General features: G+C 32.3%; 2 pseudogenes; one reads left to right on the top strand and one right to left on the bottom strand.

Moving 5' to 3' along the window:
* The first annotated feature begins 222 nt into the window (after positions 1–222).
* Positions 223–1,011, top strand: LOC120177589 (annotated as a pseudogene).
* Positions 1,012–8,382: 7,371 nt separating this feature from the next.
* LOC120177570 lies at positions 8,383–11,518 on the bottom strand (annotated as a pseudogene).
* Between the last annotated feature and the right edge of the window lie 12,307 nt (positions 11,519–23,825).

Below are 23,825 nucleotides of genomic sequence, written 5' to 3'. Positions count from 1 at the left end.
CATTTAAATAGTTCAGTGGTTATATTGACATAAATTTAAAAATGGTGGTCGGTTCGAGACTAAGCCCCATTGTTGGATGGTCATTTTTATAGTTTACCCAATTTTTTTTGTGTTAAAAAAAAACCTGATTGTGTGTGATAAACTAAAGGCTAAAACAAATGGGAAGAATGTCAGATGGCAAAAAGGGGTCGGCTTGGAAAAGATGAGGAAGTAGAGGCCAATATTATCCCTACACATTGACATATAATGAAAGTGCAGTTTGGGCCTCTCCTTCTCCGTCCACAAGTCCTGAATGATCGATCCTTGTTAACTAATACAAATGGCATCCGCTTTTGCTTTTGGTGGTACAACATCTTCTTCTTTGTTACTCCCAACCACCCACAAACTTATACATTTAAAGCTCCGTTACCCTCTGACGGCTCCCAAGATAAGATCCGAAAGCATGGCCACTGAGAAACTCGGCATCAAAGTCGAAACCAACCCTCCTGAACCCAAAATCTCCCAGCTTGGCGTGCGCCAGTGGCCCAAGTATTGTCACTCAAACCTCTTTATTCAATCTATATTTTTTATGAGTTTTCATTTTTTATCCAAGTTTTAGTAGCACTTATTCATGGATGATGTGATTAAAGCTGGGTTTTTTTAAATTGAAGATGCCATTTTGAATAGGTTTTGGATTTTTTTTTGAACAGGTGGGGTTGTCCTCCTAGTAAATTTCCGTGGACGTATAGCTCAAAAGAGACGTGTTATCTGCTGGAAGGGAAAGTAAGGGTGTACCCAGATGGTAGCAATGACTTTGTGGAGATTGGTGCTGGCGATTTGGTAGTTTCCCAAAGGGATGAGTTGCACTTGGGAAGTTTCAGCTGCTGTTGACAAACACTATAAATTTTAATGAGTGCTTTCTTTTACCCTCTTTTTCTCTATTATCATTATGAAATAAATTTAAATGCTTGGCTGATGTATGATAAGTTTGAATATGGTTGCTCCTGAACTAAGTTTATTTACCTTACCAAATATGAACCTATTATATATATGGTCTGTCTACATGAAGTCTTAGTACTGTGTTTACAAATGCTGTGAAATTGTAGTTCTGTACTCGCATCTGGTGAGTATAGGATATAAATATGTCTCATATAGGATAGGCAAATTTGAAGGATTCATGGTTTTAAAAAAATAGTTCGTATGAGGTGTTGAGAAATTATTCTCAACTAGGGTAGAATGAACAATGAATAAAGGAAGACTTGGCGTCATTCCTAGAAGATACGGAGTCTTTCCCAAATTGCATGCAGTTTTTGAATTGGGTAAACAACAAGGGTGACCACCAAACTATGGTCATTAATCGATCTTACCACCGAACTATTTTTTGTCTCAATTCGACCACCAAACTTTTTAATTGACTCAATCAGACCACTCTCTATTAAAAAAATGGAGAATCCGACGTGGCTGCTGACTAAGCTGGTTGTTTCCAGGTTTGACATGCACCACTCCACGTCATCGACATGCAGGACACCACCTCAATTAAAACATATGAGAAAAAACCATTTAAAGGGCACCCAAAGTTTAAAATTCAAATGTTTTATCATTCTAAAAACCCTAACATAGCTGCTGGAAATTGAAGAAAGAAAGAGTGAAATAAGAAGACGAGAAGACTGCTTCGAAACATGGATGAAGAAAATGAGAATCGGATGTGCTTATGTGGAGTTCATTCGACGCTAACAACCGGATGGACCGACGAAAATCCTGGTAGGAGATTTTGGGATTGTGGAAATTATGGAAAAGGGTCTCGGGTTTGCAAGTTTTTTTTGCTGGTATAATCCACCAGTAAGTTATCGGTCAAAAGCTATTATTGTTGGTCTTCTAAGAAAGATTGGAGCTATGGAGGAGGAACAAAGGAAACGAAAATCTGCTTGGATTTGGACTTTTGTTCTTGTTTTCTTTGCGAGAGTGATAGTGGGAATTATAATCACTTAAGTCTTCTTTTTTTGTCTTCTTTGTGGGAGTAATTTAGGGTAATATTATGCTGTGTTGTTAACTACATTGTATGGGTTAATAGACTTGTGTTAGAATTGAAGATGCAATACTTGTGTTAGAATTTAAGATGCAAGACTTGTGTTAGAATTGAAGATGCAATGTATGTAACCTGTTATTTTCAGTGTAATGCTTTAAGTATTAATGAAATGTTAAATTTGTGAGATAGATTTGTCTTAAGGAAATGCTTCAAATATAAGGATATAAAACATACAAAAAATTTCATTGAATTAATTTTCAAGCCAATATATGGCATACATCGAATGTTTGACCAATACACAAAAGAAAATACACAAAAGATTTGGAGAACATTTGTTTGGACATACATAAGATATTGTCAATTGTCACCACAAAACCTAACAATATCAGATATCCCTTACGTGTCCTAACTATATCAGCTATCACCACAAAACCTAACAATATCAGCTAATCAAAGAACTATAATGTGTATGGTCAAATGCACTACTCAAAATATCAAACAAAAGGTCTAGTTTTGTGGAGATGGTTGGCTGCCAGAAGTGTCACTTTTATGTCTCTTTGGAGATGACTGACTCAAAAATGTTTGCTGCCTAATATGGACAGTAGGGGTAGGCATCCATCTAACAGTATATCCTTGTGAAGGTGATTGTGCCCTTGGACTAGTTCTTTGATTTTGCATCGCAGCTTGATTTGGTGTTGGAGCTTGTTGATGGGGAGACGATTGAGTGACACAACTATCTTGACTCAATGGTACAGTGGGAGTGGGCATGCATCTAACAGTATGCACCCCTGCAGGTTGTTGTGACCTTGAACTACTTGTTTGGTTTTGCATGACAACTTCATTTGATCTTTTAAACTATAATAAAAAACAAATACAATCAATAAGCTCCAATCAATCTAAAACAAATGCAAGCTAAAACAAAGTTAATCTAAAACATACTGGTTGTTTTTATCTTCTTGTATTAGATGTTTGTTGGAGGGACCTTGTATTGCGACCAACCTAACCCTTGCATGTTCTAACATTATGTCCAGAACCCCCCACACTTTCTACATAATATTTTAACTCCCCTCTTTGTCACCCTACGAGTATAAGGGGGTGCTTCATCGACCTCCATTCTTCTATTCTTGTGTGGTCTTCCTGGTGGCCTTCTCAAGGTAGGTAGTAAGATAGGCTCCATTGTTTCAATAGGAGTCCACTAATTAGGACCTCTAACCGGGTTGATAAAATTTGAGTATATGCCCATTTGGGTTTTCACTAAGTTGCATTGGTCCATAAAGTTTTATGGGTTTTCATTATTCATGACTATGGTAGAAATTGCATGTATACAAGGAATACCTAGATTAAAAAACAATTAGTTATTTTAAAAATAAAGAAAAGAAAAATTAACATTATATTAATAAAACATTAAGTTACCTATTAGTTCCCATTTTCTACATGACCAAATTCTAGTTTCAATATTGATACAATGTTGATTTGAAGGACCACATGAAACTTGGTATGTTGGTCCACCAGCATGAATGGACCAACAACTGTACAAGAAAAATATATATAAACAAAACACAATAACAGTCTGCACTAACAAGTTATGTTATAACAGTATTCAATTATTCCAATATGTAATAACAATATGCATGAACAATATGTAATAACATTATGCATGAACAATATGCAATAACATTATGCAGTAACACTATGTAATTACTGTATGCATGAAGAATATGTATTAGCAAGTTAACCAAAGCATACATAAGCATTACCAATATGCAATCAAAACAAATGACAAAAATATAAAAAAGTTATACCTATTTGCTTGTGATATTGCATTGCATAGTTTCTTCTGAATTTTAGGGCATATAGACCTAACAAACTTATTAACTTGATCCTTTTTTTTTTTGCAATTCTTTGCATCAACATTGTTCTAATAGACTCCAACAATGTAATAATTGGTTTGTCTCTAGCTTCAAGTATCAACTAATCACAAAATGAAAAAAAATACATCTTAGATTACATAATAGCAATATTTTAAAAGTTGTGTGAATTGGTTTGTCATATTCACCTTATTGAACGACTCGCAAAGATTGTTTAACAACATGTCTGACTTGGCTCTAAAAGAGAAATGTGACTTTGACCATTGTTTAGGATCCTTCTTTGACAACTATTTGTGTGCTATCCCTGATAAAAACGGCATGAAATAATTTATTTTTATTACTCTTCATAAACATGAACACATGTAAAATAACAAGTTTACCAAAAATATATATACCTTCATTCCTTTCATGGCATATTCAAACTCCCTAACATATGTTGCCCTAGCAGCCATCCATAGTTGGTCCTTCAATGTTTTCCCCTTGTGATGACCATTGCTCTTAAAATTTGAATATAAGTGCCTCACACATGTTTTATGTTCTGCATTGGGGAATAATTCTTCCACAGCTTCTACCAGCCCTTACACACAGCAAAATAAATTATTAGAAATCAAAATTGGAATGATTTAAAATAAAAAGAATTTTAAAAGTATGGGAATAAATACCTTCTGTCTATCAGTCATGAATGTCAATATGTGAAAATTATTCAACTCCAAATCATTACCCAGTAATTCTAAAAACCAGAACCATGATGATTGATTCTCACTCTCTACAACTGCAAAGGCTAATGGATAAATAGAGTCATCTGCATCAACTCCAACAACGACTAGCAGATGACCCTGAAAAAATCCCTTTAGGTGACACCCATCCAAACATATAATCAGCCTACACCCTGATTTGTACCCATTATTCGTTGCTTGCATATAAATATAAACCCTCTTGAAAACTCTCTCATCCAAATGACAAACAGTGGTTGTGCCTGGATTTGTGTACCTAAGCTCACTTAGGTAATCATACAATTTGGCATACTGTTCTGTGTGGTTACCATGCAGCTTTTCAAGAGCTATGCACTTAGCTCTAGAACACTTAGATGTAGATACCATGACGCCATAATAATTACGCACGTCTTGCTTAAGGGATTTAACAGAATAATTGGGATCAACATGGAATGATTGAAAATACTATTTTGCTATCCACTTAGCAGTTATATTAGCATTTTCAAACCCCTGAAGACATGTATGTTTATCATTCAGTGACTTAATTTTCCAATTACCATCACTAGGATCTTTAGGGTAAGGGGAGAGGCCCATAAATCCAAGTACAACCTACATTACATCTTACTTGGATTATTCTGTTGTCATTTCTTCTAAACTTCACATTATACCTATTTTTAATTGCATATATTCTGATTGCCTCCCTTAATATTGTCTTGTTAGCAAATATCAGTCCAACCTTTAATTTAGGGTTTATAATATCTGTGGCAGTATTAAATTCAGGGTGTCTAGGCTTCCTATGTGAACCATCACCATCTGACTCATCTGCACTGTATAATGAGTCAGAATTTCCAACTTCAGAGTCACTAACAATCCTCATTTCATCAGTTTCCCCCCAGTATTCAAATCAAAGAATTCAACTTCTGAATTTTCAAAGTCATTATCACTACCAGAAAAGTCAGATTCATCACTACTTATCTGTGGGGCTTCATACTCAGCATCTATCCTCACCTGAGCAGGTTCTGGTTCATCAATTTCAGGTTCATTAATGTCTGGCTCAGATGGTTCTGGTTTATTATTTTCTGGCTCAACTGGTTCTGGTTCATTAATTTCGGGCTCACTAATTTCTGGTTCATTTGGTTCTGCTTCATCAATTTCAGGTTCATTATGTTCAAACAAGTGTTGATTATGTTCATTAAGTCTTTTAATGCCTTCCAAATAAATGTGAATGTTATGGTCAAACCCTAAGCATTTCAAGGATAACAGTATCAGTTACGAGTGGTTTTACCTCTAGTGGAATGTTTGACACTTGCCAAAAAATCTTAAGTGAATAACTAATTCCTAATTTGGTTATCATATCAATAATTACAAAGATGGACATTTCATCAGCATCACAGTTGTCAAAGCAGTCCACTAGTATGCCAGTTTATTCCAACCTTGTTCTCTTAACAAAAAAACCCCATTATGTACTACAATTGTAAATTTTCGAGAATTCAAATCTGTTAATGAAAAAATTTCATTATTATTCAAATAATTAAAGAATATTTAACTACAACTGAATATATTAACAATATATCAAAAGAGACAAAAAATAACTTTTCAAATAATAGATTCAATCACATAATATGTGGGGATCATATTCAAAATACTATACTAATAACAACACATAATATATAGGGACCACAAAAATTGCAAAGTTACATGTTTGTACATGTGCACTGCATATATTCATGCAAAAGTCAACATACTGAAATTCACTAAACACATATATTCATGCAGAACATATACATGCAATACTCACATTCATTGATTTCATGCAAAACATATCTATGCATGCAAACAAATAATTCTATCACTACATAGATTATATCAATAAACATAAATTATCCAAATAAACATACCATATCATATATTCTATAAAACAATAAGCATATATAGCAGTAAACCCATGTATACTAACAACAAACCCATTCGTGCAATCAATAAGCAGTAAGCATAAGAAAAAGCCATATAATCTCATATATATACTATTCTCATTCGTGTAATCAGTAAGCATGAAAACCATTAATACTAAAAGTAAACCCACAAAACTCATATTAACTCATATAAACTCCCTAACATATATACTAACATTTATACTAACAGTAAACCCACAAAACTCATATGAACTCCCTAACATATATACTAACATATATACTAACAGTAAACCCACTAAACTCATATAATCTCAGTAAGCAGTAAAACCATTTATACTAACATTAAGCAGTAAACCCATATAAACTCCCTAACATATATAACATTTTAATATCAAAAACCACTAAACAGTACGCAGAAGAATGTTTTCAAATTTAACATAATAAAATAAGAGTTTTCAAATTTGTTTTGAGGAGCTTCAAAAATATTTTTTTTAAATGCAAGAAGACCCTAAAGATTTTTTGAGCGCTTACTATATCTCGCGTTTGAGTCATCTTCCACACGATGATATCTGCTACCCATTGTTAAACGGAAGAAGACCTTAAAGATTTTTCGATCAAACGAGTGTTTACCCAAAAACACACAAAATATTTTTTTTTTAAACTTTGTAAGCCTTTCGATTCCCCTAAAACCCAGGAAGAAAATATCTTTGTTTATCTAAATCTCTCGAAATCTCTCTAAACTAGTTTGATTTTCAGACGAGGAGGTTGAAGGCGAATGGGTTTTCTGCAATGAAGGCGAATGGGTTTTCACTCTTTCAACGAGTGTAATACAAAAGGTATGATATCAAAGGCGAAGACGAATGGGTTTAGTTTGAAAAAACCCATTGGTTTTCCATGTTTGTACTCAGCTGGCATTAATAATAATTAAAAAACATCGCCATTAGTTTATAACAACCACGTTGGACTCTCCATTTTTTTAACCGAGAGTGGTCTGATTGAGTCAATTAAAAAGTTCGGTGGTCGAATTGAGACAAAAAATAGTTCGGTGGCAAGATCGATTAATGACCATAGTTTGGTGGTCACCCGTGTAGTTTACCCATTTGAATTCTAACCTTTGGCGACATTCCCGGAAGATACGGCGTCTTTCCCAGATTGCAAGCAGTTTTTGAATTCCAACTTTAGCAGAGTACCAACTCAGGTGGAAGATAAGGCGTCTTTCCCAGATTGCATGTAATTTCTGAATTCTAACCTTAGCAAAGTACCAACTCAGGAAATGTAGTGTCTTTCAGGAGTCTTTCCAAAGACGCTAGGTGATCTGATTGTCTTCCCCCATAGTGTTCATTCCACCCAAATTTTGAAAATAATTTCTCAATGCACCTCATATGAGCCAATTCTGCCCTAGTAGGAGTATGGTTAATGTTGTTTTAATATTCTTGGAATATTGTACCCCCATATTCATGTATCAATTTGGGTCAAATTTATCAAGAAAAATAACAGTAAGGTATTTTTGAATATATAAAAATGAATTGTTGCCAATGCATCCAAAGAAAATACATGCATTAATTCACTCCAACAGTTTCCTATACAAAAGTAATGCTCTAAAAACGACGAACTTAAGTGCCATTTATGTTTGTTTCTATTATTTAACTGTCCTCATTGGGATGGAGACAGCAAGCTTACACAGCAAACATATCAGTCATTAAAAATGATAAATATTTCTCAAGCCTAAGGCATCGTCAATGCTGCAATGGGAAAATACTAACAAATATATGTGCAACAATACTTTTTCCCTTATTTTACTCCAACTCACCGTCTTTTCCCCTGTCGAACTCTGGAACCCCAAACCAACACTAGCACTGATGGTTTAGCGCCCAGTAATATGGCAAAACAGAACAAATTCATAGACTGAAGAAAACAGACTTCCCGTTGGGCATGCTAGGCATGGCTCCTTTCATTTGAACACAAAGAGAGGCTGCTGCAGCTGCATAATTGGTTAAACAAAATATACGAGGACCAAATCCTTGGTGAAGTTATATATAAGCAAAGGTCATGGTCTTTCTATCTATCTAACTATATATGTATATAAATATACTAAAGTGACAGAGCGCGCGTGGAATACCGGCAAATCTCAACCATTCTTTCTTGGACTTCCCCTCTAATAAAGCCACAGCAAAGGATGCAGCAAAAGTATCACCAGCTCCTGTTGTATCTACAACTTGTGCAGCAAGAATGATTGAGTTCTAATTGTTTCCTCACCTTCTACGAATAAAGCAAATCCCTTGGCCCCAAGTTTCACAAGAACTTGCTTAACACCCTGAAATGTATTCACATTTATCTTGTAGTAAAATCTTGGTACCTGCCCAGAGACTCGAATAATTTCCATAAAAAGCTTGCCCACTACTGAAGGCCACTTATTTTAGTTACGACTAGAAATGATCAGTCGGTCCCCATATCCCCTGTTGTATGAAGAGATTTTACAGCTGATGGGGTGTTTCATACGTAAAATCGGTCAACGAGACATTTGAAGGTCCCAATGCAAAGAACCTAACTCAATGTCTATTTCTACATAATGTTTGTGGATGTTCAGCATGGTACGCCACGTGTTTGAATTAGTAATAGGAGTAAGGTCTATATCGATCATTACACAAGAAAACAAAATTAACCATGAGACAGCAGAGAAATAAGGAAACAAATCTAAAAAAAAGCCCATAAAAGGTTGCTCTAACCACCATAGTTGTTGCGAATGCTGAACTGTTGTGAAAGTTTATTTTAAAAAAGCTTGTATTTTTAAAAGTTCTATTAACTAAGAACTTCATGTTATATCATATATTCCAGTTTTAAAAAAATGCCAAATTAAGGCCCTGTTTAGGTGTGGAAAAACTCACCATTTTGTGACATTTTCCAGCCGCTTTACTAATCTGCTCAAAATTTTCAGTAGGCATTCCCGTCAATCGACAAAGTTCAGATTCATTTGGGCTAAAGATATCAACAAAGTTCAAAAGTTCTTGCGGCATTGGTGCATCCATTCCACCAGCATCCATAACTACAGTAACACCAGCACTCTTTGCAGCCTGAAAGTTAACTAGTAAACTCTACCATGTAAAGTCCATTTCAGTGAACCAAAAAAAAAAATACTAGAGAACTCATTGGATAAAATTGAACTGAGAAATCATTAAACTAATCACCGAAAAAATACCAACATCATAATTAGATCAAAAGGACTATTGTCAATGGAGAACAGAAGACCTTAGCTTTTGGCTTCTAAAGAGGATAATTTTTATCTCACCTCACCAGCCTAGGAATGCAGCAGTCACAGTATTAACAATAATCTCTTCAACTTTGAATTGAGATAATCAACACAAGTAGATCAAGGTAGAATTCTCTTTGGAACCAAATCACTTTCCCTTCAAACCAAAGAACCCTAAACAAGTACTCAATCATCTCCAATTAACTACAACAGTCCCGAATATCGTTTCTCTAAACTGAAGCTTACTTTTGAGGTTTTTATCCCGAAATTCCAGCAATTAGATCTTTGAAGCATGCCGCTGTTAAAAAAACCATAATTCCAAACCTTACATCACATTAAATTAAAATAGAAAAGCATCAATGCAACTTAAACTATTGTTGCCTTCTCAATTTAGTAATTATTGAAGTTAAATTTCGTGTTCCACATTCATGTGATATTTGAACTTGAACTGATGATACAGGCGATTCGCCTGAAAAGGCACTTTTTTTGTGTAAGTATAGACACACTAGAATAGATATGTCAAGTTTAGATTTCATTATGCAGATCAAGCATTTTAAGTGTGATTTTGATATTTAAAAGTTTAAACTATTTGTAGTTCCTTCTATTGTATTCTTACTTGCAATGAAACACTTAGATGGGCATATTGAAATTGTATCATACCTCAAAAACATTTCAAATATGAAAGAAATGTTCAAGACTCAGAGCACTCTCTAAGGCATAGGGAAACACAACAATTCCAAACTCAGAGTGAACCAGGTAGAAGATCCTCATTGCACAAGTTTATAATAAAGGTTCTAAGAATGATTTTAAGCAGGAAAGAAAAAAACAGCAGTACAGCACACCAAATAAACAATGATGTTTCACTAAGCTTTGTTAATAGAAAGCCTCTGGGGATTTCGAAGCACTGTGATACTGCTTGAAAGCGGATACAGATCACCTAATACAGAGTAATCGATTCTCCAATTCACAACCTGAAGTTAAGAATCATTAAATGGCATCTCCCTTCTTCAAAGCTTTTCAATTGACCTAAAGCAAAGCGCTAAAAGAAAAAAGGGCTCAAAGGTTACTTTTAATTAGTGTGACAAGCATCATCTTAGCATAGGATTCCCTCAATCCGAATGTTACTTTTCACTAGATAAAAACTTATCTTTAGCGAAAGAAAACAACAATCTCAGGCAAAATATTCGAAGAATATATTAAAAACACTAAGCCATATTAATTTAGGAAGGCAAGTGACAAAAAAAAAACATATATATTGTAATAAACTACATATGTAACACTAACGTCAAGAGGCTAACAAGATGAAACTTTGCATAGCTTCTATAATTGCAGAAACTTCCTTTAGTTGCTTAGAGATCATAAAAGCCTAAATGATAATCAAACGGGCAGTGTAACTCTTTCAAGCTTGAAAGCATCTTCCTTTACACCAAGTTCTCAAATCATCCATAGTAGTTCTAGTTTAGTTAACAGAGTTGACACTCTACAAGTATAAAAGAAACCATTCGCTATTAAATTATGGATTCAACATTTATGCTAGAACAACTCTATTAGCAAAAGAAAAGACACATAAGCATAAATTTCAGATAACAAAAGATCCCAAGTCCTAACCTTGGCGCTTGAATGTTAACATAATCAGGAATTTCCCTCTGAAGCAAAACAATGCCAGCCTTCTTAACAACATCCAAGTCCTGATAAGAAAATTGTTGAGGCCAATAACTCATATTAGCGCCACCAACAATGATAATCGAATTCTGCCCATCAGTCTGCAGCATCACCACTGCAACAATTTTCTAAAAATAATATTATTGAATCGTTAATAATGAATAATATTATTCATGCACTTAATGTTATAGTAGTTTAATAATATTCTAAAAAACACTTAATGTCAGAATCGCGCATAAGACCCCAATCCGGAAAGCTCTTTTCGACGCGCACGCTCTCCACATTGAGCTATGCTCCATGTGGCCTTTTTTCAACATCAAATTCTGCCGTTTTCCCCTCCGAATCACTAGATTTAGATATTGTTTACTATTTATGGTAATATTTCGATTGCCAATTAGGAAGTCAATTTAAATCCGATTTAGGCCGGATTTTATGGAGATTGCTTATTTTATTTCGAATTTCAATTTAGAGTGATTTTCAGGATTTTGCTATTTTTGGCAAAATTCGAATAAAGACTATTTTTGGCTATAACAGTCCGGCTTGTGGACTGATTTTTGGGGATGGTTTTGATTTGATAATATTTTATTAAACCCTAGAGACTTTTTTTCTCTGGATTTTTTGGGCGAATTTTCTCTTGTGAATCATCTGTTGGAGCGCTTGCAGGATAATCACTATTCTGTCTGGCGTCACAAATTCAGTAAAAAATCTGAATTCGCCAATTTGAAAACTGAGTTGCAAATTTGGCAAATTCTTGTTGCGAAATGTGAAATCTCACCTCTTAAAGAAAAATTTCAATTGCTAAGTACACGTATGAATCACTCAACTAAACCTACGCCTGTAAATGAATTGAACAAACACGAACGAGGGTATGTTAATGTTTGTTCGTTCGTTTAACTTTAACCAAACAAACGAACCGTCGAAACGATTTTTTCTTTAAGAGGCGAGATTTTACATTTTGCAACACGAATTTGCCAAATTTGAAACTCAGTTTTTAAATTGGCGAATTCAGATTTTTATCGGATTTTTCTACCATGTTTACTATATCGGTAATTAAGTTACGAAATTGGTCAAATTCGCAACACGGATTTTCCAAATTTGTAACTCAGTTTTCAAATTGGCGAATTCAGATTTTTTACCGGATTTTTGTACTGTGTTTACCTATATCGGTAATTGAGCTGCGAAATTGTCGAAATCGAGTTGCGAATTTGGCGAATCGAGTTGCGAAAATGAAATTCGCGTTGCGAAAATTTCCATGTTCGAGTTACGAATTCTACTTATGTGTTGCGAATTCGGAAACTGTGTTGCAAAATTGGATTTCGAGTTGCGAATCCGAATTCGAGTTGCGAATTCATTGGTTATTTTTGCAAATCCAAAAAAAGTTTGTTAAAATCGTATATTATAATACATTTTCAGTCACTGAAGTTATTCTCTTTTATTTATAATATTTATATTATTTTAATAAAAATATTGATATAAATAATATTAGATAAATTATTCTAAAATTTTTAAAACAATAATATTAAATTATTATAATAAATAGCGTTATTTATTATTTTTCATATTTGGAATAAATAGTTTCTAGAAAATTTATCAACAAATGGAAAGTGGCTTACACATTGTCTTTCGAATACGTAAAACGTTGTTTAGAAGATGTAATTCGTTTTATAGAAAATGTTTTCCAGAAAATGTTTTAAGTGAAACAAACAGACTTTAAATTTTGGATTATTTTCTTTACTTTTTGAAGTTTGTAATAGGCTTAATTAAAAATTAAATGTATAAATTATAGTGTTTATTCATCAAGGTATTTAAAGTTTTTTGGTTAGGTTTTGGTCTCTGGTAGCCGTTAAAAAATTTATCAATTACTCAAAATGTGATATGGATATATATATATATATATATATATATATATATATATATATATATATAACTTAAACTCCATTATTGTCGTCAATCTAAATACAATAATAAGGTCCTATGAATACACATGCCCACTACAAGTGTACAATACACTGTAGGGAAATGCTAGAAGTCTTGCTGCGACAGTGCTCCTCGAACAACTCAATATACTAACCTGCGAACGGAAACATTAAAACATGAGCTTACAAGCCCAAGAGTATAATCACTAATCTAGATCAGTATATGAATTTCATAAACATAGGCATGCTATAAGACATGATAATAAGCAATAGGTACATGCAAGATCATAATCTTGTGCTACCTATTTAAGGATCAACAATTGTATCTCTAAAATGTAAGTCTTAAACTTCTTTCAGTCTTTCCTAAGGGTCTCGCTATGAGTAGCGTATACTAGGTCTCTAACCTCAGTATCATACTACAATGCATCACTATGCAAAACACAACAATAGCACTCGGTATCACAAAGATGTCATGTACAATCACACAACAACAAATAAGCATCATGGTGTAGCCCTGGGTACATGAGTCAAATATATGCACCGTAGTGCTAACCCGAGTAGGACACATAAGGTCGTGCCCACCATTTGCACTAGTTATACTTTAATGCAGTCTCAAATATGACACATAAGGTTGTGCCCACCATATGCACTAGTTATACTTTAGTGCAATCCCGAATATGACGCATAAGGTCATGCCCACCATATGCACTAGTTATACTTTAGTGCAACCCCGAATATGCAGCCTACTGCTGGACTCTATGACATGCCAACTATACAATGTCCCTTAATGACTTACTTGGACATATAGTCTATTTTATTCCTTCCATGACAATATATATTAATATATTTGACTATTGGGCAGATCATACCCGAAATAACATTTGCAATAAACATCATGTATATTCATGATAAACATCATATATAATAAACAATGATCAATGCATTTTATACTGAACCTTTTACATATTTAGAATATGTCAAATATATGATAAATGACATAAATATCATGCAAACATAAACAAGGTAGACTTATCGCAAGTCCTACCCAATCATGTATAAAATATCCATGTATAATGTTATTTATGTATTGAAGTCACTTTGACATTATATAAAACTCAAAATGTAAGCCTCACTAAGCTTTAAATTAATTATTTGCTTCTAATTTGGTTAAATCCCAAAATTGTTCATAATTTCATATCCTGGCAGTTTGCACTACCTTTAAAGAAATATTATTATGTATTAATATAAACATTTAAAAAATTTTCTGTTTATACCATTGGAAACTATACTAAAATATGAATCTATCCATATAAGTCACTCTTTTTAGTTAAATTTGTACATTTTATGGTGATTTTTCAAAGTTGACCGACAGAATTTGTTTTGAGCAGAATCTGCTGCCTGTTTTCTAACCTATCCTCCGTTAAAAATTCATATCTTTTTGTATACACCTCGAAATTAGTTTTTGTTTGTTCTAAACAAAACTATACTGGTATACTAATCCAGCGGTCTAAAAATAATTCTTTTAAAATTTATGGCAATTTTCTAAACTTACTAGATAATTTCTACGCAAATTTTACCAATTTGCATTTTCAACTTGTTCACTAATTGAATTAGCTCACCAAATGCACATATATGCATGAATCACAAATCTCATAACATTTTAGGAGTCACATATTCCCATAGTAACTCAGTCACTGACTCATCGCAACCTAATGTTTGTTCGATAACATAAATACAACTTAAATTTGCACTCAACTGGTGTCTTTAGCTTGCAACCTTCCTTAGAATTTCCCATTTCATCCTTAAGCTTCTCCTTAGCTTTAATAATATTTTATCTTGATTTCAAGCACTCAATCTAAATGGACATCATTACCAAACATATTCAAATTCAAACCAAATGTTAGAATCTTACTAACATGGGCATACTTTGGAAAATAAATTCCTAACAAAATTTTCAATGCTTATTCGTACAATTTTTATGTAACAACATAAATGTCAACCTTAATATTTCTAAATGACCACTCAAGTTCCTTTTTATCCAAATTTCACAAAACATTTTCACTTAAGATCCTAACTTTTCCATATTTGTGAGTTAAGCCTCAACTTTTACCAACTTCCCAAAATAACCCAATTTCACATTCTAACATCAATTTCAACTCTCAAGCATTAATTTCCAGCATATTACCTCAAATATTGAACCATTACACAATAACCCAAAACTTTTACATAATTGTTGATTAGGTCCCATAACTTTCATAAAATTATAGAATGGTCCCCAAAATTTTCTAAAGCTTGGAAAATACTTCCTAAATCATTTCTAGCCCTTACATAATTTTTTCCATATTTTCCTCGTTCTTTAAGCCAAGGTCGAATACTTCAAAGTTTCAAGACTAGGGTTTTCATGATTTTTCTCAACTTTGATTCAATTCAAGCATGAAATCAACTCAATCCAACCTTATAAAATCTCTACAATCAAATCCCTAATCAAATTTCATCAAAACACAAAGTTCCCCTAACTTTAGGCTTTGGTCGAAACTTAAGGAAGCATTTCTAGAAGGATTGAACATGTTTTAATCATCAAATAAGCTTGGAAATGAATCTACAACCTCAAAAACATCAAGATTCATAATAAATTACATAAACCCTAATATGAACATAAACACTATAATTTGGGATCTTTGAAAACAAACCAAATTAGCAAGCAATAATAGTATCAAATGATAGTGTTTTTCAAATATAACAATTTTCTATTTCAAGGCATGATCCAAAATCCAAAGGAAAATGCTGAAAAATGAAATAAAAATAAAAATTATCTTACCTTGTTCATGGGGAGCACAACATGTTGGCTGAAAATGGCTAAGTTTTCATGAAATTTCTAATGAATTTCATGTTAATTTAACCTTTATTTAAGCTTAAATGAATAAAAAAATTCATTTAATGTGAAATGTCCATTTTACCATTAATGAAACTTATATTTACAATAATACCAAGCCACATAACCTTATCATCTTTCCAAAGTCAAATATGAACAAAATATTTTACCCTTTTTCTAATTTAACCAAGTAACTTTCCAAAAATTGCAATCATGCCACTTTGATCTAATGGTCCAAATTAAACATGGAAATAAATCTTCAAATCCAATGATCCATATTATTTTCATCATTTTAAAATGTGGAAATAGTATTTCTAAGCTTAATTTATCATCTTTCAAAATTTCTATACGATCCGATTTAACGAATTTTTACCTGACTTTATCGCTTTATAGCTTTTAATACAAAATCCGTACAATAATCTGATTCCCACATAAATGTCATTCTTGGGGGTAAACTATTCATTTACGAGGCCATATTACATAACTTTTTAAAATTACACTTTAGTCCCTAAACTTTTACAAAGTTTATACATTGGCTACTAACCAAAATTTTGAGGTATTACAATTCACCCCTTAATAAAATTCATTCACGAATTTTCAATACGTACTAGATGTAAATAGATAAGGATATTGTATTTTTCATATCTTTTATTCGATTAGCTTTTTCAACCTTTGATTTCTCTGTCAAACTTTAATAAGTACTTGTTCTTTTTTATAAGTCCAATATGGTCGAATCCCTATTTCCTCCGGGGTGATAATATGCGAAGGATCTGATTTATACTTCCTGAGCATCGACACATGAAAAACATTATGGATCTTGTCCATTTCCGGAGGCAATTCTAGCTTATTAGTAACTCATCCAACTCTTTTTTTTTAATATTATAGGGTCCAACAAATCTCAGACTCAACTTTCCTTTGTGTCAACCACAATATTTTTTCCAAGATGATAATTTAAGGAATACTTCTTTATCACTTTCATGGTATTCAATCTCTTTTCTTTTCAAGTATGCGCAAGACTTTTGTCGATCAGTAATTATCTTTATATTATCTTAAATGATTTTTCCCATTACAATGTCCATTGTAACTCGTTCCTATTCCCACTAAGGTATAGAAATCAGTCACAATAATTCAAAATGCATTTGATGCTTTACTTTAACTCGCTGACATGTCAGCCATTTAGAAACAAGCTCGATGATAACTCTTTTCATACCTGCTTCTAAACTCTTTCCTCGATAATATAAACATTCATCAGACTTAACCTTAATGTCTTTAGTTTCACCTTTTCTTCTTGTTCTATCTTTGAAAATTAAGCACGTCAGTTTTCATCTTTTCTTTGGAGATGCTTTATTCGATCTAATAACATAGGCTTTAATTTTAATTATACAATAAGAACACCATCTTTATTTAAAGACAACCACGTATTCAAAACTCTCAGAATATAAATATCTTTAAGCTTTATCGTATTAGCCACCACATTAGCCTTTCCTATTTACAGTTGATAAGCACATCATCATTCTTTAAGGAATTCCATCCATTTCCTTTCTTTTCACTCTTTCGAGTCAACACATACTTTTGACTTTTGAGATCCATATAGATATAGTGTCACTCACCATATAGATAGTGGTGTTATATCAACAAAGCAAACACAACTATTGCCAACTTGAGATCATGAGTCAGATAATTTCTTTCATGATTTGCTTTGAAGAAAAACCAAAACTTTTCCTCTTGTACAAACAGGTATCCCAAACTATTATGAGACGCTTTACTATAATTCACATAATCTTTTCCAGAGTCTAATTAAACTGGCCTTCACGACATTATTCTTTTTAACATCTCAAAGTTTTCTTGGCACTTAACAACCAAATGAATAGCACATATTTCATCAATAGCTTGGTCAGAGGGAATATAATCATCGAAAAGTTTATTATAAACCTTCCATAGTAACCAACAAATCCCATGAAACTTTAAAATTTGAAAACATTCTTTGGAATTTATCATTCGAATATATATTGTGCTTCCTTGAAATATATTATTATCCCCGTAACTAAGTCAACATGGCAATGGAATACAACCTTAGACAACCAACATTTACACTTGGTCAACTTAGCATGAAATTTTTCTCCTGAATAGTTGGAAGAGCTATACAAAATTAGACTTCGTGTTCTTCCCTGGTTTTACAACAAATCACAATAACATCAATGAACACTACCACCAATTAATCTAAGTGTAATTAAACTACTCAGTTTATCCAATCCATAAGTGTCGTAGGAACATTCGTTTAACCAAAAGAAATTATCGTAAACTTGTAGTGTTCATATCGAATTCTAAAAACTGTCTTAGGAAGATCCAACTTGGGAGACACCAATCCACCCTTATAACTGATCAAAAGATTATCAATCCTCATAAGAGGATACTTGTTTTTCTTTGTTACCTTATTTAATAGATGATAATCCATACATAATTTCATAGACTCGTCTTTATTTTTCACAATAATATTGGTGCATCCCAGATGACACGCTTAGTCTTGTTAATCCCAGTATTAACAATTCTACTAATTATGCCTTTAATTCTCTAAGTTTAGTCGGAGTCATTCAATACGACTATAAAAATAAATGCATACCTGATAACATCTCTATTTTAATTTCTACATCTCAATCTAGAGGTAATCCATGTAACTTTTATAAATACACATTTAGAAACCCTCGAATAGTTAGAATATCTTCCAACTTAACTATGAAATTTTGAGTATCCATCTCATCCACTAAGAAGGCTTAACAACCTTATAACAATAACTTTATAACAGTTACTACCAAAATCCCAGTAGGGTACATGTTTACTATCTTTCCCTACCACTAATATCTCAAAACGTTTCGACTTCTTTAAAATCAATCGCTTAATCGATAATTCATCATGACATGGTAGGGGAACTCGATCCATTTTTTTTAAAATACCTTTGAAAGGTAATTCTATCAAGTACATTAAAACTCGACACTTTGAATCGCTACTAGATAATGTCTACAAATACTACTCACCCTCGCCTTCAAGACTAAAGGGTTAGGCGCATACGTCACTTAGAATCAATTCTATCAAAATGTTTCATTCTTTCATAAGTACTCTACTTATTCAAAAACGAGGATTTTCCTTAATCCAACATGGACACTTTCTATTGTGCCAATACATCATATTATTAGACTAAACAGCAGAATTGTGGCTAACAACATTACTATCACTATTAGCTTATTTTTTAACCTCCTGTTTGACCACGTTCTTCAAACCTCGAATACACACATTTTTTTCATACATTATATTTATTCAACTCTTTAAATAATGAGTGGCATTAATCGAACCTTATAATCACCAAATTAGTAACAATGACATCCTAGTGGCATGTATACATTTTTTTAACTGAAAACAAGCTCGGTTTAGTAACACCCATAACATGTATATACAAACCAATACGATTTACAGATGTCACATAAGAAATTCAAAACATTTCTTTAATTGAACTGAGTAAAATTTTGTTTCATTCAAACATCTCCAGTTTCATAACTTGAACAATTATTATAAAATAATTATTCAGAGAAAATTGTAATATAATATTTTTGGTTACTAATTCAAAACCAATTTCAAGAAGTGATAGAAAGTTTTGTTCTATTTTATAAAATAAATACGATTGTCTACCACGTTTGATTTAAAACCCAAATTAATTTCTTAAGCATAGTTTAATATCATAATATTTATTCATACTATTAATTATATTTAATACTAAATTTATTACAAAATTACAGACATTTCGTTCCCGTATACATGCCAGCTAGAACTTTTAGAACACAATATGAAGTCATCAGTTGTTACCTGTATATATTTCTTTGGTGATTGATGCCAAACTTAGCTCCTTACTCATTTTCTTCCTTTTTCCTACATGTGAAAATCATCACACACTAAGTATACACTTAGTGAGGCAATCATATAAATATTTAAAGCAATGCAACATATAAATATAAGTGAGTAATAATATTCAATGCAATAAGATCACTTAACCTGCATTCCAGCCATGTTACCATAAATTAACATGATATAACCGAATATAAAGTTTCTTACCAATATACTTTCCATTTATCTCATAAGCTCATAAGCTTATTTTCTTATTTATCATTTATTAACCAATAAACCATAGCCCGATTTAAACCCTGAGGACCCTATGTACACGAGTCAAATATATGCACTGTACTGCTAACACGAGTATGACACATAAGGTCGTGCCACCATCTATACTAGTTATACTTTAGTGTAGTCCCGAATATGACACGTAAGGTCGTGCCCACCATATGCACTAGTTATACTTTAGTGCAATCCCGAATATCACACATAAGATCATGCCCACCATATGCACTAGTTATACTTTAGTGCAATCCCGAATATGCAGCCTGTTGTTGTACTATATGGCATGCCAACTATACCCTATCCCTCAATGACTTACTTGGGCATATAGTATATTTTTATTCCTTCCATGGCAATATATATTTATATATTTTAATCTTGGGAAGTTCATACCCGAAATAACATTTGCAATAACCATCATGTATATTCTTGATAAACATCATATATAATAAACAGTGATCAATGCATTTTATATTTAACCTTTGACATATTTAGAATATGTCAAATATATGATAAATGACATAAATATCATGCTAATATAAACAAGGTAGACTTATCGCAAGTCCTACCCAATCATGTATAAAACATCCATGTATAATGTTATGTATGCATTGCACTCAGTTTGACATTATATACAAGTCAAAATGTGAGCCTTATTAAGCTTTAACTTAATCCTTTGCTTCTAATTTGGTTAAATCCCAAAAATTGCTCATAATTTCATATCATGGCAGTTTGTACTACATTTAAAGAAATATTATTATGTATTAATATACATATTTAAAAATTATTATGTTTATACCAATGGAAACTAGACTAAAATATGAATCTATTAATATAAAGCACTCATTCTATTTAACTTTGTACAATTTATGTTAAATTTTCAAAGTTGACCGACAGAATCTGTTTTGAGCAGAATCTGCTGCGCATTTTCTGACATATCCTAGGTTAAAAATTCATATCTTTTTGTATACACATCGAAATTAGTTTCTGTTTGTTCTAAAAAAACTATACTGGTATACTAATCCAAATATATAAAAATCATTCTCTTATTATTTTTTCGAATTTATGGAAATTTTCTAAACTTATTGTCCAGAACATAAATTCTAAGCATATTTCACCAGTTTGCATTTTCAACTTGTTCACTAATTCTATTAGCTCACCAAATGCACATATATGCATGCATAACAAATCACATAACATTTTAGGAGTCACTACTTTCGATAATAAATACATCACTGGCTCATCGGAAGACAATGTTTGTTCGATAACATAAATACAAATTAAATTTACACTCACCTGGTGTCTTTAGCTTGCAACCTTCCTTAGAATTTTCCATTTTATCCTTAAGCTTCTCCTTAGATTTAATAATATTTGGTATTTATTTCAAGCACTCAATCTAAATGAACATCATTAGGAAACATATACAAATTCAAACCAAATGTTATAATCTTACTATCATAGGCATACTTTGGAAAATAAATTCCTAACAAAAATTTCCAATGCTTATTCGATAATATTTCTATGTCACAACATAAATGTTGACCTTAATACTTCTAATTGACCACTCAAGTTTCTTTTTATCCAAATTTCAGAAAACATTTTCACTTAAGCTCCTAACTTTTCCATATTTATGGTTTAAGCCTCAACTTTTACCAACTTCCCAAAATAATCCAATTTCACATTCTAACATCAATTTCAACTCTCAAACATTAATTTCCAGCATAGTACCTCATTTATTGAACCATTACAAAATAACCCACAACTTTTCCATAATTATTGATTAGGTCTCTTAACTTTAATAACATTATATAATGGTCCCCAAATATTTTAAGGCTTGTAAAATAATTCCTAAATCATTTCCAGTCCTTACATAATTTTTTCCATAATTTTCCTCATCCTTTAAGACAAGTTCAAATAATTCAAAGTTCCAAGACTAGGGTTTTCATGATTTTGCTCGACTATGATTCAATTTAAGCATGAAATAAACCTCAATCCAAGCTTATAAAATCTCTACAATCAAAGCCCTAATCAATTTTCATCAAAACACAAAGTTCCCCTAACTTAGGGTTTGGTCAAAACTTAAAGAAGCATTTCTAGGAGAACTGATCATGTTTTAATCATCAAACAAGCTTGGAAATGAATCTACAACCTCAAAAAACATCAAGATTCATCATTAATTCCATAAACCCAATAATTTAGGATCTTTAAAAACAAACTAAATTAGCATGCAATAATGGTACCAAATGATAGCGTTTTTCGAATAGAAAACTTTTCTATTTCACTGCATGATCCAAAATTCATGAAATGTCTTACCTTGTTGATGGGGAGCACGAAATGTTAGCTGAAAATGGCTAAGTTTTCATGAAATTTCTAATGAATTTCATGTTAATTTAACCTTTATTTAAGCTTAAATGAATAAAAAAATCATTTGAAATGTCCATTTTGCCATTAATAAAACTTGATATTTATCGCTTCATAGCATTTAATACAAAATCCGTACAAAAAATATGATTCCCTTATAAACGTCATTCTTGGGGGTAAACTATTCATTTACGGGGCCATATAACATAACTTTTTTAAATTACTTTTTAGTCCCTAAACTTTTCCAAAGTTTATACTTTGGCCACTTAACTTCCAAATTTTACAGTTTGGTCACCGACCAAAATTTTGGGTATTACAATTCTCCCCTTATTAAAATTCATCCTAGAATTTTCAATACGTACTTGATTTAAATAGAAAAGGATATTGGTTTTTCATATCTTTTTTTCGATTAGCTTTTTCAACCTTTGATTTATCTGTCAAACTTTAATAAGTATTGTTTCTTTTTCATAAGTCAAATCTGGTTGAATCTCTATTTCCTATAGGGTGATAATATATGAAGGATCTGATTGATAATTTCTGAGCTTCGACACATGAAAAACATTATGGATCTTGTCCATTTCTGGAGGCAATTCTAGTTGATAAGTCACTCATCCAACTCTTTTTTTATAATGTTATAAGGTCCAATAAATCTCAGACTCAACTTTTCTTTGTGTCTGAACCACAATATATTTTCCAAGGTGATAATTTAAAAAATAATACTTTATCACCTTCATGGTATTCAATCTCTTTTTTTTTTCAAGTATGCACAAGACTTTTGTAGATCAGTAACTATATTTAGATTATCTTAAATGATATTTTCCCATTACAAGGTCTATTGTAACTTGTTCATATTCCCACTAAGGGATAAAAATTAGTTACAATAATTCAGAAAGCCCTTTATGCTTTACTTTAACAAGCTGACATGTTAGCCATTTAGAAACAAGCTCGATGATAACTCTTTTCATACTTGCTTCTAAACTCTTTCCTCGATACTATAAATATTCATCAGCCTTAACCTTAATGTCTTTAGTTTCACCTTTTCTACTTGTTTTATCTTTGACAAGCACGACAATTTTCATTTTTCTTTGGAGATGCTTTATTTGATCT

Source organism: Hibiscus syriacus, unplaced genomic scaffold (assembly GCF_006381635.1).
Source record: "Hibiscus syriacus cultivar Baekdansim isolate YM2019G1 unplaced genomic scaffold, ASM638163v2 tig00112293_pilon, whole genome shotgun sequence".
In the NCBI taxonomy this organism is placed as follows: Eukaryota; Viridiplantae; Streptophyta; class Magnoliopsida; order Malvales; family Malvaceae; genus Hibiscus; species Hibiscus syriacus.
The sequence above is the reverse complement of the archived record's forward strand: the minus strand, read 5'-3'. Positions and strand labels throughout refer to the sequence as shown.